This window comes from Papaver somniferum, chromosome 1, assembly GCF_003573695.1.
Source record: "Papaver somniferum cultivar HN1 chromosome 1, ASM357369v1, whole genome shotgun sequence".
Lineage (NCBI taxonomy): Eukaryota > Viridiplantae > Streptophyta > Magnoliopsida > Ranunculales > Papaveraceae > Papaver > Papaver somniferum.
Genome location: NC_039358.1, coordinates 95894117 through 95911616, shown reverse-complemented (window position 1 = coordinate 95911616; position 17500 = coordinate 95894117). Strand labels below are relative to the sequence as shown.

The 17500-nt window shown below is 37.0% G+C and overlaps 2 non-coding genes and 1 pseudogene across 2 annotated transcripts; 1 reads left to right on the top strand and 2 right to left on the bottom strand.

The window, feature by feature from the left end:
* Nucleotides 1–1981: 1981 nt before the first annotated feature.
* Nucleotides 1982–6113, bottom strand: LOC113294810 (annotated as a pseudogene).
* Nucleotides 6114–7263: 1150 nt separating this feature from the next.
* Nucleotides 7264–7335, bottom strand: TRNAT-GGU. The gene has a single exon. It is a non-coding gene; the product is annotated as a tRNA-Thr (tRNA).
* Nucleotides 7336–8384: 1049 nt separating this feature from the next.
* On the top strand, nt 8385–8458 carry TRNAD-GUC. The gene has a single exon. It is a non-coding gene; the product is annotated as a tRNA-Asp (tRNA).
* The last annotated feature ends 9042 nt before the right edge of the window (nt 8459–17500 follow it).

Genomic DNA, 17500 nt, shown 5'->3' with positions numbered 1-17500 from the left:
GGAAAATTCGGTTAATTCCTTTTTTAAAATATCCTGTATTAGCGACAATTAATTTTATGTTTCGATGGAGAAGGAGTCCCACCTTCTTAATACTTTTACATCTAGGATCCGACTTGTATCATTGATAATAATAGGAACTGAACCATTATGGCAAGGAAAAGTTTGATTCAGAGAGAGAAGAAGAGGCAGAAGTTGGAACAGAAATATCATTTGATTCGCTAATCCTTAAAAAAAGAACTGAGCAAAGTTCCATCATTGAGTGACAAATGGGAAATTTATAGAAAATTACAATCCCCACCACGTAATAGTGCACCTACACGTCTTCGTCGACGTTGTTTTTCGACCGGAAGACCGAGAGCTAACTATCGAGACTTTGGGTTATCCGGGCACATACTTCGTGAAACGGTTCATGCATGTTTGTTGCCGGGGGAAACAAGATCGAGTTGGTAAGGATCAAAACATTCCTTCATGTTTCTATGGATCTCTATGATCGATGATCATAGAGGGCCCCTTTACCATTCTGTATAAATGGGTTATTCTATTTGTATAGATATGGTAGAGGGGCACATACAACCCTTGTTTATCTATTAGTCCCCAGTTATTTGCGTCCGCGCGGGGTAGAGCAGCTTGGTAGCTCGCAAGGCTCATAACCTTGAGGTCACGGGTTCAAATCCCATCCCACAATATCATTTTTTTGCCAAAAATTTAGGTTTTACTTTCTTAACTAGTAATTTATGCCCTTTTTTCCTCTGGGATGGGAGGAAAAGAAGGGTGAAGATAGAACCACTACACTGTCGTGGTCAACTATACCCAAGCATTTATCGTATTACATTACTTAAGCTTAGGCGGATAGCGGTAATCGAACCCGCGCCTTCTCCTTGGCAAAGAGAAAATTTACTATTCAACCATATCCGCATTTTTTTCGTTCCTGATATGCACGTATATGTGTGCATAACATATGTATGTTATATCATGTATGGATCATATTTGTGCAGGACGATTCTAATTATCATATTCTAATATTACTATATTAATTATATTAGAATTTAATTTAGAATTCAATTCTTTTTTTCAGTCAAGAGGTTTGACTTTGAACCCTCCCCCAGTTTTTTTGAGACTTCTCTTTTATTGTATTGAATTTTAATGTGTCTCACAACTCGAAGGGGTTCGAGGGAGGGGTCATTTTTTTATCTGGGAAATACTGACTAGGTTCAAGAAATGAGAGAATTAAGTATAGCTACCAGAAAGACTAATCCAATCCATAATGATGTACCGGAAAATACAACATTTTTATTACTTGACCAACCATCTGAAGAAGCAAATACAACAGGTACACTAATCAGTAAGATTGAGGAAGTAGCAATTAATGCAAAAACCGCCAATTGGAAAACAATAGTCATGCTTATAATCCTCTAATCTATCAACAGAACTATACCATTTGATCCCTCTATAAGCCAAAAAGTTGTAATAAATTCTATCATGAAGGGATTTGACCATGAACCCATGGATCCTATAGAAATTATTACCACTTTATTCAGACACGGGGTCGAGGAAATTTTTGTATTTACTTTACAAACGGGCATGCTGGATCATCTATCTATTATAGACTAACACTTGGTATGTTTCTACAAATAGTGATAGTATCAACTCAGATGACCATGTTCTATTCGGGGGAATACAAATAAAATAGAAATTGTCTTTCAGAGAGATGCCGAGTGGTTGATAGCTCCGGTCTTGAAAACCGGTATAGTTATTTGTTCAGAACTATCGAGGGTTCGAATCCCTCTCTCTCCTTTTTCTCATTGAATAAATTTATTTCTTTATTGTTTTGGCTTAACCTGGTATCATAAGGTGAAATGGCTCGGCTAGATGGGATAGCCGAGCCAGAAAAAAGAAAGTAAAAAGGAACACTTTTTAAGTATTACCTAATCCAAATGATGGAATCAAATTGATTCCTAATTCATGCATTCGATCTCCTGTCTCAGTTAAGAGGGGTCATGAAAAGAACAGGTTCCAAATCACGATCAATTCCTTTTTCATATCCTGCTGCAGCTGCACGAGCTCTTCCCACATGCCATAAATGACCCATGAATAGGAAGAATCCTAGAACAAAATGAGAGGTAGCTAACCAACTTCGAGGAGAAATATAATTGACTGCATTGATTTCAGTAGCTACGCGACCCACGGAATTTAAGGAACCTAAAGGAGCATGGGTCATATATTCCGCAGAACGCCGTTCTTGCCAAGGTTGGATGTCTTTTTTCAGCCTGCTCAAGTCCAAGCCATTTGGACCCCTTAGAGGTTCCAACCAGGGAGAGCGGAGGTCCCAAAATCACATAGTTTCTCCTCCAAAAATGACCTCCCCTATTAGGGAACGCATTAGATACTTACCTAAACCGGTAGTCCTTGAGCGGATCCCACGTTAGCCCCAATACGTTGGTCTCGAACTAGAAAGGTGAATGCTTTCGCTTGAGAAGCTTCTGGCCAAGTGGGCCCGTAAAATTAAGTAGGATAAGCAGTATTATTGAACCAGACAAAACAACAAGCGATGAAACCAAAGACAGATAAAGCAGCTAAACTATAAGACAAGTAAGCCTCCCCAGACCATACAAGGGCGCGACGGGCCCATGCAAAGGGTTTGGTAAAGATATGCCAGATTCCACCAAATATACAAATGGAACCTAACCATACATGCCCTCCAATTATATCTTCTAAGTCGTCTGCACTAACAATCCATCCTTCTCCCCCGAAAGGAGATTTTAGTAAATAACCAAATATAACACCTGGGCTAAGGGTCAGGTTAGTAATTTTTCTTACATCGCCCCCCAGGAGCCCAAGTATCATATACGCCCCCAAAATAAAGAGCCTTGATGATGTGATTTTAATTGTTGTAGAAAAAGTGGTAATAAAGTTCGTTCAACTCGGACTCGATAAGATTGGGTTCTAGACTTAAAATAAAAATAGAAAGTAAATATACAAAAGGTTTGTCACAATGTCGAGAGAGACTGAGACTCAGGATTCCACCAAATTCCATTCATGCGACTCAAATAATAATTCCAATCAATTATAGTTCAAATAATAAAAATATGGACTCTTGTTCTTTGCCAAAAATAGATTTTTGAAAAGCAATGACTGTAAATCAAAAGCATGATGTATCAAAAATACATATACCAAGCATACACCATCAAACGAAATCACACCCATTCAATAAAAATCATAAATCGATTAAAAATCAATGCAAATAGTCATAAAAGAATTATTAGAATTACCACATGCGTGAAATAGGGCTTCCTCCGTCATCCCAGTGTTTGGGTTTAGCTCCTCATATCAAAAACAGGCTCAAAAGAATAAATCATGGCTCAAAAGTTGTTTTTATTGAAGAGATGATATGATTCAGTGAATATGCAACGACGTACTGGCGTTACAGAGTTCACTGTTACAGGAGGTGTGGCTAACTGAAGATAAATGTGGATGTTCAGCTGTTACAAAGAGAATACTGTAGCAGTGTTGCGAATTTGAGATGCTGTTCTTAGTTGCAACGCTTGTTCTTCTTCTTCAGCAGCAACAAAGACAGGCTTCCTGTAATCTCTGATTCTCGCCTCCTGAGCTCTCCTATCGACCCCAAACTCCTCGTCTTTTCTTCTAGGTGACCTAAGCATCCTATTTATACACAAAAAGGGTCATTGAATCTTTCCCAAATCGCATCAAAATTCTTCTTTCCTTCCTTGGCAGTCACGACAATAATTCCTTCCATAAATTGTTTCACGCGTTTCTGAGCCTTCCCACTTATCTCAAACTCTTCCTTAGATAGAATATGTACCTTTGGAACGAATTTCTTGCCTTTAATCTCTTTGAATATCCAGAATCAAACCCAACAGGACCGTGTTTCCTTATTTGCTCTGTTTCCTTTTTCCGGAAATTCCAGCCCAAGTTGATCGGTCCAATTGCTTCTAATGAACTTGTTAAGTCATATCAAGTCCAGCCCAATCAATTTCCGGTGTTGAATTTCTTTAAAACTGCCCAAAGCTTCACGTCCAAAATCTGCAGACGTGAGGTATCTTTTCCCGCCAAATCTTTTTGATTCAAATCGTGAAGAAGGTGGGTGTCCCCCTATCATGTGCTGTTCTCCCTTTAGCAGCTGCCTGGAAATAGGTTACCCCTTAGTAATTAGGTTACCCCTTATCCAAAATCGAGGGTCCGTATAGTGATTTTTCTGGGACATTTTCCGCACTTTTTCGGGGTTCCTCCGGGGTATTTCTGGGGCGCTTCTGGTACTCTATCAACGGAGGTCCGAACGTCGCATTCTCAGCCAATTTCGCCGCAAAACCTTATTCTTCTAAAAATACCTACAAATAAATAAAATAACCAAATAAGTATAGAATCGAGCACTAACATTATATACAATTGAGATATATTAGACACATAAATGCGTTTATCACTTGAGTACTAGAATAAAAGCACCTATACCTAATAATATTAAGTGAATACCCATAATTGTGGTGATTTTATTTCTATCTTTCCATACATAACCGAAGAATGAAAAGGATTCTTCAAGAGTCTCGGGTCCGACAAGTGAATGATAAATACCGCCAAATCCAATATTGCAGAGGAAATTAAGTGAAGTACTCCAGATACAAAGTATGGAAAGGTATCTATAACTTCCCCACCAGGACCTACCCCCCAACCTAGAGTAGAAAGATGGGGAAGTAAAATCAATCCTTGTTCATACATGGGTTTTTCTGGTACGAAATGGGCCACTTCAAATAAGTTCATTCCTACAGCCCAGAATACAATTAATCCGGCGTGAGCTACGTGAGCCCCAAGTAGTTTACCGGACAAATTTATAAGTCGGGCATTCCCGGCCCACCAAGCGAAACCGGTGGTTTCTTGGTCACGACCAGCTAAAGCTAAAATTCCATTAAAGAGTGTTTCCACGGGGTAGAACCTCCTCAGGGAATATAAGGTTTTCATGAGGCTGAACCTGAGCCGCCATCCATGCACGAATACCCTCGTTTAAAAGAATATTTTTAGTATAGAAAGTCTCAAATTCAGGATCTTCCACTGTGCGTATTTCCTGGGAAACGAAGTCATAGTCACGCAGGTTCAGAGCCAGGCCGACTACTCCAAGATCACTCATCCATAAACCGTTTACTGGTACAAATAACATAAAGAAATGTAACCAACGTTTATTGGAAAAAGCAACCACAAAGATTTGGGACGAAAAGCGGTTAGAGGTGACCATTGAATAAGTCTTTTCGGCTTGAGTTGGGTTAAAAGCACGGAATGTATTTGCACCATCACCATCTTCAAATAAAGTATTTTCCACGGTAGCACCATGAATAGCGCATAAGAGAGCAGCACCCAATACGCCGGCAACTCCCATCATATGAAATGGGTTCAACGTCCAATTATGAAATCCTTGGAAGAACAGGATGAATCGAAATATATCTGCTATACCAAAACTAGGTGCAAAGAACCAACCAGATTGTTCTAGTGGATAAATCAGAAATACAGAAACAAAAACAGCAATTGGACCAGAAAATGCAATTGCATTATACGGTCGCAATTGAATAGATCGAGCAAGTTCGAATTGACGTAACATGAAACCTATTAGTCCGAAAGCGCCATGGAGAGCAACAAAAGCCCATAGACCACCTAATTGACACCAACGAGTAAAATCCCATTGTGTTTCAGGACCCCATAGTAGCAACAAAGAATGTGCTAAACTATTAGCAGGAGTAGAAACTGCGGCGGTTAAGAAATTGCAGCCTTCCAAATAGGAACTCGCCAACCCATGGGTATACCATGAAGTAACAAAGGTTGTACCTGTGAACCAACCTCCTACAGCGAAATAAGCACAAGGAACGAGCAATAGACCGTACCAACCTACAAAAACGAAACGGTCCCTCCGTAACCAGTCATCCATAGTATCAAATAAATCTTTTTCATCTTTGGTAAATCTACCAAGGGCTATAGTCATAGTGATCCTCCTATTCAACTACTTCAACCATTTCCGAGCACCTCATAGCATTCTTAGGATATACGAGGGTTCTATCATTTACGTATGATTCCTCGTCCATCGCCCCTTGCAATGGGTTTCAAAGAGAAAAAACCTTTCCTTAGATTGGATCATAAATGGCCTAGAAAATCCATGAGATCGATTGAACGATTCATGCCTATACCCTGAATTTTCTTATGACTTAGGAATCAGAGGTGTTTTTAGGCTGTTCAAGGAACAAGTTATCTCCTCTCTCTCTCACCAGTTTCTCCTTAGACCTACCCCACCCCAGGAACTAATCTTATTCTTTTCTTGGATCTGGTTCGTGATATTGCGAAAAGACCCATAAAATTCTATATGAATTCTCCTATATTAAACTATTACAGTACTATCATATAATTCTATATATGACTCTTGTTTTTGTCTTCGTAAGATAGATTTATCTGTACTTCAACTGAATCTAAAGCTCCAGATTATATCTTTTTATAGGTCGAACTAAAAAAGAAAAAGACATTGCGTTTTTTCCCTTTATCTGCCCGAAAAAAGGGGAAAATCCCCCTTTTTTTGTACCTGTCCCTAAATGAATGAAATACAATAGTAAACTGGAAATGAAAGTCTCTTTCTTTCTCACATCCGTTCTCCATCCCATTGTCGAACCAAAAAGATCGGATGCCTTGATATGGAAATATTTGGTACATGAAACCACGATCTGATGTAGATTGCAATTGTAGATTTATAATAGAAATATTGAAATCACAGAAAGATATTCCAAAATAGACGGTTTTTGTGACTCGGAAGAAATGTTTTTCTGTATAGGAACAGAATATCCATTTATTTCTATGAAGCATTCAGGAACAAGAACATTAAATCCGAAATATTGATAAATTCTTCCGTATCCCAAGTAAATAAAAAAGAAATAAAGGGGGTACGCTGCTATAATTTTCTCTCTACTATTGAATTTTAATATCAGAATAGCTCATATAGTCATGATTCAATGGGCCAGATCCACTTACTTTTTCTTTTGTTGATTTCTAAAGTGACATAGTAGTTCTTCTACCCAGCGGAGTGATGATCATGATAATCAAGAAAAATGTTCCACTTTATAACTATACTACTATAAATATATAAAAGAACTTATTATATTATAATAAGTTCTTTTATATTTATGTGGATGTTTCCTTTTTTTGCCATTGAGTTTACAAAAAGCAACAATATCTGTATTTTCCGCTCCAAACCGAAGACTTAGATTAGAGTTTTGTGAAAAAAGCCCCTTATCGGATTTGAACCGATGACTTACGCCTTACCATGGCGTTACTCTACCGCTGAGTTAAAAGGGCTCATTTGATTCAATTGTTGAATGAACCAACAGTCACTATGAGTCTACTGTATGTACCTATTATATAATATACATCATATAGATAGATCTCGGCCCGTTCAGGACCAATCAAAAAAAAATTTACTTCAGATTTTTTTTTGAGAAGTCTTGAAAAAATGTAGTGCATTAATATTGATAAAATAAAATATAAATAAGCTTTTTTCCTAGACCGCCCCTAAAAGATTTTTTTACCCTCATCAGAATGAGATTCATTTGATTGAGACACAATTCGACGTAGATCTAAGATATTTCATCGAATCATTGATGAAGAAATTCGACACGTACCCTGCAATTTTTATAGAAAAATAAATTAGATGGAATAATGAAAGCAGAAAATATTCTTCGAATTTAGTCATAGCATTACATTATATTGACAATTACAAAAAACTGTTCATACTATCAGTATAGTAGGCGATCAGGCGAGTATGCCCCCATCGTTTAGCGGTTCAGGACATCTCTCTTTCAAGGAGGCAGCGGGGATTCGACTTCCCCTGGGGGTAGGGTACTACGAAAAGAGGTTGATCATGAATTTATCCATAAGTCTAAAATGGATTCTTCCTGGGTCGATGCCCGAGTGGTTAATGGGGACGGACTGTAAATTTGTTGGCATATGTCTACGCTGGTTCAAATCTAGCTCGGCCCAAAAATCCTCCGATCCATCATGAGATAATAGAAAAAATTTTGCCTCCAGAAACCAGACGAAGAAAGAAAAGAATACTTTTTTACGCTACATCCTTAATTTATTTGTTCCCATATATTATACTTTCTAATGATCTGGTCTGTAATCTTAATATATAAGGGGAGGTAAAGAAAAAAGCATTTTTCTTTTTCACCGAAAGATTTATTATGAAATGATTTGACTACTAGTAATACGTGTCGTTCTCACTAAAGCCCATACCCATGTGAATATCAACATATCACTTCTATCTCTGTTACAACACAACGATTCTAAATACAAATATGCTATGAATTAAATAATAAGAATATGTATCATGTACATCTTATTTCCCTGGGATTGTAGTTCAATTGGTCAGAGCACCGCCCTGTCAAGGCGGAAGCTGCGGGTTCGAGCCCCGTCAGTCCCGACCTAGGATCCGATGAATCCGTCAACTCATTTCTCTATTTTCGGTGAAGAGAGAGGACTGAAAACAAAATCTAATTCCCGTCGGAGGTCTTTTTTATCATCGAAAAAATACAAGAATTTAAATTCATTCTCGACTAGTACTGATTCGTGGGGAGAGCTAGATTCCTATTAGGATTTCAAGAGATACCGCACAGGTTTTACTTTTTCTATTGGTTCTGATACATGGAATTCAATATAATACCCACCCGGTTCCCGAGAGCATACATACAAATTGGATTCCTTCATTGTGTGATACAAAATGAACTTGACCTTAACAGAGTTGGCGCACCAGAATCCTTTTTATATTCTATTAAAACCACCTCTTTATTTTCTAGCTCCTATTTTTAGGAACCTCAATTCCTAATTGGAAACAATCTATCTATCTCACTTCCATACTGAATTTCGGATATGATATATGTTCCGGTTTCAATCCAAGGAAAGATGTTTTTTTTTTTTTATAAAAGAGAGATCAAAGAAAGATCTGCCATACCCTGCTTAATAAGGAAATGAATAATATTTCTTCTCTCTCCTGTTTTTCTTTGATGAAGGAGTCCTATCGAAGCAAGAGTAAACTCCAAAAAAGTACATTTATAAAAAAACGAGATCTTTTATACCCGAATCCAACTTTATCACACCTCTTTGTCTTCCAAGAAATTTAGATCATAACAAACTTAATTAGTTTCGAACTTCACTTTTTTCCATTTCATTTTTACTGTTTGGGTTTGTGACCAATTGAAATGGAAGACGGGTCAAATGATACCTCATCAGATGGTTGTATACGAAAGACAGTAGGTTATAGAAAAGAATGAAAAAAGAAAAGGGATTCTTTGTTGTATCAAGAATCCCTTTTTTGGATTCGTTATGGATAAAAGCTCCTCCTATGTTATACTATTCGATTCTCGACAATGAATCGATCTGAAAGCTCAGATATTGTTATTCATGATATTGATCTGATTCAATATCAAATAACATTGGGATGCAATTCATTTCATTGAATTTAGAGAAGAAGATTTATCATATCTATGAGATTAGATCCCGAGTTATTGTGAAGTAAAAAACGATGGGATTATGGAAGTAAATATTCTCGCATTTATTGCTACTGCGTTGTTCATTCTAGTTCCTACTGCTTTTTTTACTTATCATCTACGTAAAAGCAGTCAGTCAAAATAATTGATTCGAATGAAGCTTTACTTCTTTTCTCTTGTTAATGATTGAAGAAATAAAAGGGATTTTCATTCCATGTCTTAAATGAAATGAGCGGACTAGAATCAACAGTATATGAGATCTGGTAGTATAGTAGAAAGATATCAATTTATTTCTACCATACTTTCTATTATTGTATTGTCTAAAGTTGTACTGATACTGTATAAATAGGTATAGGCTTCATCTAGATTGATCTACAAGATGTATCTTGTATCTTCATATATGTACATATCTATAAATTTCATATATGTGATGTACATCATGTAACTAACACACCAATTCTAGTTCTTCCTTGCATATATTTTCTTTGTTTGATTGAAAGATTCTTTTTAATATAGTCCATTACTGTAATCCAATATAATTTTGAAATGGATATTTAATATTTAAAATCCCTTTGCAGAACGATATATGAAAAAATGGCTACAGTTTGATTACTCAACTCAATTAGTAGTGCTTTTAGAGTCCACTTCTTCCCCATACTACAAGTGAAAGGGAAAATGTAAATACTACCATTAAAGCGGCCCAAGCAAGACTTACTATATCCATGTGAATTATGTCCCCTATATCTATGAATATGAAGGAATTCGTCCATTATTGATCACTAATAATAGTGGAATCTATGGTGCAGAGTCAAAAAGGGATTATGACCAAACGCTATTGATCAAACTATCCAAAAAATCCACCCACAACAAGTTCCTATATGATTTCTGGTAGAATAGGGAAGGATTAACCACAAGCAAGATACACAACACATGGATTTTCTTTGTATTATCAAGGAAATATTTTTTAATGGAAGATGTAGGAATAGTAAGGCCTATTGTTTAGTTTCTTTTGTTGCCCTTCATAAGCAAAAAGCATAAAATATACAATCCAGCACTACCTACCCCATATCTCTCCAAAATATGGCTTTTATTTTTGGTTTCCTCTAGAATCTATTGCTTCTGCTGAGCAAAAAAAGAAAGTCTTTCCCACTTTTTGTAGATGAGGCGGCACCCGGATTTGAACTGGGGTAAAAGGATTTGCAGTCCCCCGCATGACCACTCGTCCATGCCGCCAAACAAATGGATATAAAATAGAGGGCACTCTCTTCTTTATTATTTCTTGAATCTCGTTGTCTTTCTCCCTTTCCTAAACCCCTCAAAACTTTTTTTTTACCCAGTTGATTCCCTTTGATGGATTGTATGGTATCTCAACTCTCAAAATAAACAACACCTAAAAACTTCCCCCTTTTTTTATCTTTCAAAAGCAAATGTAAACGTGTATTTTCAGTTACAGAATGAAAAATGCAGGGCAAATTGGAACCATTAACTATTGACTTGAATCCATGAAGAGTTCTTAGACCTCAAATTTCGTTTCCTTAACAACGACAACAAAATAAAGTTGATACACAACTTATACTTATCAATATCAATTCTTTTCAATAATCAATCTTTTTCAATTAAATTTACATTATAACAACAATTATATATATATATATATGTAAACTCCGGAACAGAGATGGTTACAAAGATATCCTAATTAGGTATCTTAGGCATATATGTCTATAAGGAATTATCATGCTTCCCTTTTTTGAATCTAAAATAGAAATTATGATATAGCACTTCCTGTGTTGCCCCAAGTATAGCTGGGATAGGAAATATCCGGATGGATAGGTTGCTGTAGCTATAGATAAAAGTGCCTCGCAAAAAAAAGAAGAAACTCTATACTATTCCTGATTTTTCTGTTTTTCTCTCATTCATAGAGAACGAATCAAACCTTGAATCATTTCTTTTTTGGGTACCCAACCGGATTATAATATCACAATAATAGGTAGAAATTGGATTACTTTTGATATTTTATACAAGACTCTAAAAAAGTATAATCGGCATAATTATGATTCCAGGAATGTTTTATCCTGTTGCAAATTCGAATTTGAATAGAAAATTATCCTTATTGCTCTGCTCAATGGTATGAAGTTGGGTAAAATTTCATGTGATTCAGTAAACAGAATATACATTCCATCATTGCTAGATCGATCCATATGGTTCGATGAAGAATGAGCCAATAATGGGATTTTGCTATAAATGGGAAGCTTAAAATACTCCGGGATGGAAATGAGGGAATATCTACAATACCTGGGTTTAGTCAGATACAATTTGAGGGGTTTTGTAGGTTCATTGATCAGGGTTTGATGGAAGAACTTTATAAATTTCCAAAAATAGAAGATATAGATCAAGAAATTGAATTTCAATTATTTGTGGAAACTTATCAATTGGTAGAACCCTTGATAAAAGAAAGAGATGATGTGTATGAATCACTGGCATATTCTTCTGAATTATATGTACCTGCGGGATTAATTTGGAAAACCGGTAGGGATATACAAGAACAAACCATATTTATTGGAAACATTCCTCTAATGAATTCCCTGGGAACCTTTATAGTAAATGGAATATACAGAATTGTAATCAATCAAATATTGCAAAGACCTGTTATTTATTACCTTCAGAATTTGACCATAACGGAATTTCGGTCTATAGCGCCACCATAATATCCGATTTGGGAGGAAGATCAGAATTAGAGATTGATCGAAAAGCAAGGATATGGGCTCGTGTGAGTCAGAAACAAAAAAATATCTATTCTAGTTCTATCATCAGCTATGGGTTCGAATCTAAGAGAAATTCTAGATAATGTTTGCTACCCTGAAATTTTCTTGTCTTTCCCGAACGATAAGGAGAAAAAAAAGATTGGGTCAAAAGAAAATGCCATTTTGGAATTAGAAGGCCTAATATATTGCGATGTGTGATTTGATCAAAATTCTTATTTTACAGATTGGGACTAAGAAACTGTCATCCCATTCACTCCGATTGGGATGCCCTTACTTTGACATGTCTCGTGGTAGGCGTAACATTAAGCTCAGAATTATGGATGTATTTAATACTTCAAAAAAGGGAATTGATTTATGGTCGATTCCGTAACAGAAAAATAGGAATTGCTAGTTGTACCTCGTGAAAAGACTTCTTTCGTGGAATTAGCCATTCCATTTCTTTTAGAGAGAAATTATGTTATAGTAAGCAAATATGACATGGTTACAAGGGCCTATTCGTCGTGTATAGGCTTTAAGGGAATCATGTCATAACCTTCGAGGTTAAGTAGGGGCCTAAAAGATCGAATAGAATGATACATAGACAAGTAAATCCCTTATGAGTTCCAAGGTTTTCTTTAAAAAGGGATCTGGCATTCGAAGGGAGGTAGACTACTCAATAATTTCACATTTCATTTCATTGAAATGTTGGTTGATCCTGATTGGGAACTTGAGTAAGGAGTAGAACGTTGGGGGTTTTCTATAAAAAAAATTTAAACGAGAACCCCTTATTTGATGTAACTACTTGACCCGGATGAGAGGAAACCCTCGCGTCCGATTTTTAAGGGGGGAAATCCTATACTATAAAGGAACCTATCCAAAATTTTCTTTTGCTAGGACCGTATCTAAAAAACCTACTTTCTTACGATTACGAGGTTCATTCGAATATGAAATCCAATCTTGGAAATACAACATCCCGCTTTTTTTTACTACTCAAGGCTTCAATACATTTTGAAATAGAGAAATCTCTACTGGAGCAAGTACTATCAGAGAACAATTAGCCGATCTGGATTTGCGACTTATTATAGATTGTTCATTGGTAGAATGGAAAGAATTAGGGGAAGAAGGGCCCACAGGTAATGAATGGGAAGATAGAAAAATTGGAAGAAGAAAGTATTTTTTGGTTAGACGCATGGAATTAGCTAAGCAATTTATTCGAACAAATGTGGAAGCAGAATGGATGGTTTTGTGCCTATTACCAGTCCTTCCCCCCGAATTGAGACCGATCATTCAAATAGATGGGGGTAAACTGATGAGTTCAGAAATTAGTGCAAGAGGCCGTGGATACACTTCTTGATAATGGGATCCGCGGACAACCAATGAGGGATGGTCATAATAAAGTTTATAAGTCTTTTTCAGATGTAATTGAAGGCAAAGAAGGAAGATTTCGTGAGACTTTGCTTGGTAAACGTGTCGATTATTCGGGGAGTTCTGTAATTTTCGTGGGCCCCTCACTTTCATTACATCGATGTGGATTGCCTCGCGAAATAACAGTAGAGCTTTTCCAGACATTTGTAATTCTTGGTCTAATCAGATAGCAGGTTGCTTCAAACATAGGAGTTGCTAAAAGTAAAATAAGGGGAAAAGAACCTACTGTATGGGAAATACTTCAAGAAGTTATGCAAGGGCATCCTGTATTGCTGAATAGAGCACCCACTCTGCACAGATTAGGCATACAGGCATTCCAACCCATTTTAGTGGAAGGACGTGCTATTTGTTTACATCCATTAGTTTGTAAGGGGTTCAATGCAGACTTTGATGGGGATAAAATGGTTGTTCATGTACCTTTATCTTTGGAGGCTCAAGCGGAGGCTCGTTTACTTATGTTTTCTCATATGAATCTCTTGTCTCCAGCTACTGGGGATCCCATTTCCATACCAACCCAAGATATGCTTATGGGACTCTATGTATTAACGATTGGAAATCGTCGAGGTATTTGTGCAAATAGATATAATCCATGTAATCACCTAAACTATCAAAACGAAAAAATTTACGATAATAACTATAAATATAGAAAAGAAAAAGAACCCTATTGTTGTAGTTCCTATGATGCACTTGGAGCTTATCGGCAGAAACGAATAAATTTAGATAGTCCTTTGTGGCTCCGGTGGCGACTAGATCAACGCGTCATTGGATCGAGAGAAGTTCCCATCGAAGTCCAATATGACTCTTTTGGAACTTATCATGAGATTTATGGACACTATTTAATAGTAAGAAGTGTAAAAAAGGAAACTCTTTGTATATACATTCGAACCACCGTTGACCATATTTCGTTTTATCGAGAAATTGAAGAAGCCATACAAGGGTTTTGTCGGGCCTCTTCCTATGGTACCTAAGTTAAGTAATTACATGATACCCGCGGGAATTCAGGTCTCTTCGATTCCACTAGTATCATAATTCTTGAATGTATACACGACGCAAGATCGAGGAAAGGAAGTCTTCGAATCACTGACTCAAACCTATTGTCGAATCCTACTCAGCCGAATATGGAGGTACTTATGGCAGAAAGGGACGATCTGGTCTTTCACAATAAAGTGATAGATGGAACTGCCATAAAATGACTTATTAGAAGATTAATAGATCACTTTGGAATGGCATATACATCGCACATCCTGGATCTATTAAAGACTCTTGGTTTCCATCAAGCCAATGCTACATCCATTTCATTAGGAATTGATGATCTTTTAACAATACCTTCTAAGGGCTGGCTAGTCCAAGATGCGGAACAACAAGGTTTGATTTTGGAAAAACACCACCATTATGGAAATGTACACACGGTAGAAAAATTACATCAATCCATTGAGATATGGTATGCTACAAGTGAATATTTGCGACAAGAAATGAATCTTAATTTCAAGATGACTGACCCTTTAAATCCAGTCCATATAATGTCTTTTTCGGGAGCTAGGGGAAATGCATCTCAAGTACACCAAGTAGTAGGTATGAGAGGATTAATATCGGATCCCGAAGGACAAATGATTGATTTACCCATTCAAAGCAATTTACGCGAAGGGCTCTCTTTAACAGAATATATAATTTCCTGTTACGGTGCCCGCAAGGGCGTTGTGGATACTGATGTACGAACTTCAAATACCGGATACCTCACACGCAGACTTGTTGAAGTAGTTCAACACATTGTTCTACGGAGAACAGATTGTGGCACCATCCGCGGTATTTCTGTGAGCCCTCGAAATGGGATGATGACAGAACGTATTTTTATCCAAACATTAGTTGGTCGTATATTAGCAGATGATATATATATATGGGTTTGCGTTGCATTGCCATTCGAAATCAAGATATAGGTATTGGACTTGTCAACCGATTCATAACTTTTCGAGCACAACCAATATATATTCGAACCCCCTTTACTTGCAGGAGTACATCTAGGATCTGCCGATTATGTTATGGTCGGAGTTCCACTCATGGTGATCTGGTCGAATTGGGAGAAGCATTAGGTATTATTGCGGGTCAATCTATTGGGGAACCGGGGACCCAACTAACGTTAAGAACTTTTCATACCGGTGGAGTCTTCACAGGCGGTACTGCAGAACATGTACGAGCTCCTTCTAATGAAAAAATAAAATTCAATGAAGATTTGGTGCATCCCACACGTACACGTCATGGACATCCTGCTTTTCTATGTTATATAGACCTGTTTGTAACTATTGAGAGTCAGGATATTATACATAATGTGAATATTCCACCAAAAAGTTTTCTTTTAGTTCAAAACGATCAATATGTAGAATCATAACAAGTAATTGCCGAGATTCGCGCGGGAACATCCACCTTTAATTTTAAAGAGAGGGTTCGAAAACATATTTATTCTGACTTAGAGGGGAAATGCATTGGAGTACCGATGTCTATCATGCACCCGAATATACATATGGTAACCTTCATCTTTTACCAAAAACAAGTCATTTATGGATATTGTCAGGGGGGTTGTGCAGATCCAGTATAATTCCTTTTTCACTCGGCAAGGATCAAGATCAAACGAATGTTCATTCTCTGTTTGCTAAACAAAGATATACGCCTAGGCTCTCAGTGACTAATGATCAAGTGAAACAGAAATTTTGTAGTTCAGAGTCTTCTGGTACAAGTGGGCGGGGTGGTACTTGATTATTCAGGGCCTGATCGAATCATATGCAACGGTCATTGTAATTTCATATATCCTCCCATTCTCCACGAGAGTTCTGATTTATTGGCAAAGAGGCGAAGAAATAGATTAATCATTACATTTCAATCTAATCAAGAACGAGATAAAAAACGAATACCCGGTTCAGGTAGCTCAATTGAAATACCCATAAATGGTATTTTCCGTAGAAATAATATTCTTGCTTATTTCGATGATCCCTGATACAGAAGAAACAGTTCGGGAATTACTAAATATGAGACTCTAGAGATGCATTCTATTATAAAGAAAGAGGATTTTATTGAGTATCGAAGAGCAAAAGAATTTAGGCAAAAATACCAAAAGAAATTAGATCGCTTTTTTCCATTCCTGCGGAAGTGCATATCTTATCCGGATCTTCTTCCATTATGGTACGGAATAATAGTATTATTGGAATCGATACACGAATCACCTTAAATATAAGAAGCCACGTAGAGGGATTAGTCTGAGTGGAGAGAAAAAAAAAGGATTGAACTGGAAATCTTTTCTGGAGATATCCATTTTCCTGGAGAGACAGATAAGATATCCTGGCATAGCGGCATCTTAATACCACCGGGAACAGGAAAAAAAAATGTTGGGGATTCAAAAAAATTGAAAAATTGGATCTATGTCCAATGGATCACACCTATAAAGAAAAAGTTTTTTATTTTGGTTCGACCCGTAGTCACATATGAAATAGCGGACGGGATAAATTTAGCAACGCTTTTCCCCCATGACCTGTTGCAGGAAAGGGATAATGTGTAACTTCGAGTTGTCAATTATATCCTTTATGGATATGGAAAACCCATTCGAGGGATTTATCACACAAGTATTCAATTAGTTCGAACTTTTTAAGTATTGAATTGCAACCAAGAGAAAAAAAGGTTCGTGTATAGAGGAGGTTCATGCTTCTTTTGTTGAAGTAAGGGTAAACGATCTGATTCGATATTTCATAAGAATGGACTTAGTGAAGTCCCCTATTTTGTATACCAGAAAAAGAAATGATCGGGGGGGGGGGGGGGGGGGGGGGGGGG